Source organism: Poecilia reticulata, linkage group LG8 (genome assembly GCF_000633615.1).
Source record: "Poecilia reticulata strain Guanapo linkage group LG8, Guppy_female_1.0+MT, whole genome shotgun sequence".
Lineage (NCBI taxonomy): Eukaryota > Metazoa > Chordata > Actinopteri > Cyprinodontiformes > Poeciliidae > Poecilia > Poecilia reticulata.
Window position 1 is genome coordinate 23,324,048 of NC_024338.1, and position 1,647 is coordinate 23,325,694.

Here is a 1,647-nt window from a genome sequence, read left to right on the forward strand (position 1 = left end):
CCAAAACTGTTTTATGTAAATGGTCCAGTAAATGACATTATCATAAACCCTAAAGTTACCAACMTGTTTTTGATTGAGAAAGGGACATGGTAGATTTATATTTTTAATGGCCTTGTTTCCTCTCTGATCACACACACTTGATGTGCAGCATGCCTTTTCCTAAGGTGCTGCAGGGGTGTAAGCTGGAGCACTTCGGTGGGAGAGCCCGTAATCTGAGGGGCAGGAAGTCTGTTGGCCACATCCTCGCAGAAAAGGTTGTTTTTTTTCTTTTTTCTTTCTTCTTTTTTATCTAATTGTGCGATCCAGACTGCTTCCAGCGTATCAGCTTTGTAATCAGCTCTCTGGCACTTCGGGGAGGAAAAAAGCGTTACATCCTTTTAACAGCAGGGAGTTCCAGACTCGTATAGTTTGTCAGCAACGCTTTTTTTTTTTTTTTGATGGGCTAAATAGAAAACATATTTGTTGTCCCGAGTCTCACGTTTATTCACAAAACAAAGACTTGCCAGTTTTTTTGCGGGTTAAACAAGAGTTTTGATTTGCACCTGGTAAATAGGATTTTWAATGAATCATCCTTGACAGATTTACAGTACTCCTTGTCGCCATAYGCAGACAGATTTATGACAGGAGTTGCTACTTATTGATTCTCGGTTAATGAGACTGATTGATCAATAGGGGGACAGGCGCTTGGAGGGAGAGGGGTAGAAGCCACAACTCATTAACTATGCATGAGTATGGAAAGACAACTAATGGTCATTATCCAAAGTGTCACTCAACTGAAGGAGTGAAGGACAAACCCAAAGCCAGTGCATGACGAATTAGAGGGCAGACGCAAATTCACTTATCAGTAAACACCGTTACCTCGGTGCCCACGTGTGAGCGCACAGTGAAAACCACACGCATTGCAAGCACCGAGCACAATCTGTCACACGGAGACAGACGTATTGATCAGACCCAGATAAACAGAGWGAGGAGGCAGAGGATAGCCTCGTGCAATTGGATAGTGATCAATTAATGGTCTTTTATTATGGGCATTGTAATGAGCTGAGATGGCTCACCTTGAAGTAAACACAAACGACTTAAAACTTTTTTTTTTAAACTCCTCCCTCCAGAATATGCTAGGATAGACAGGATATCCAGCCCTCTGTGGAACAACAAAGGCTATTTCTCCTCTATTTGTTTAGCAAGAATTTATTCACCTTCATCCATCTCTGGAGCCCACATAAAGTTTTATTTGTGTTCCCTCTTTAAGCTACATCAGTTGGTGTTTATTACAAGCTATAAGTAAATTTAGTGCCCTGTAAAATTTTCCTGAAATRTCTTGGAGCTTACATCTGAGCAAAAGAAGATAAAGTCCTCTAGTACACTAATTTGATTATTAAGGTGAGRGCACCCCCCTTTTTGAGGATGTGCAAAAAGCATCAGCAGATTTGATCAGTGAGGAATAAATGCAACATTTACTAGAAATGATTGTTCTTCAACTAATTTACTGGCACTACTGCTAGTGACCTCCTTTATTCAGTTCTTCTTGTTCTRACATGTTATAAGGTCAGAGGAAGCAGGCAGAGAGAGCTTTGACTATTCGTCTTTGCACAATTTCTCTAAACTGGCCCACAGCATAACACATCCTCCACCATACATGAAGCCTTT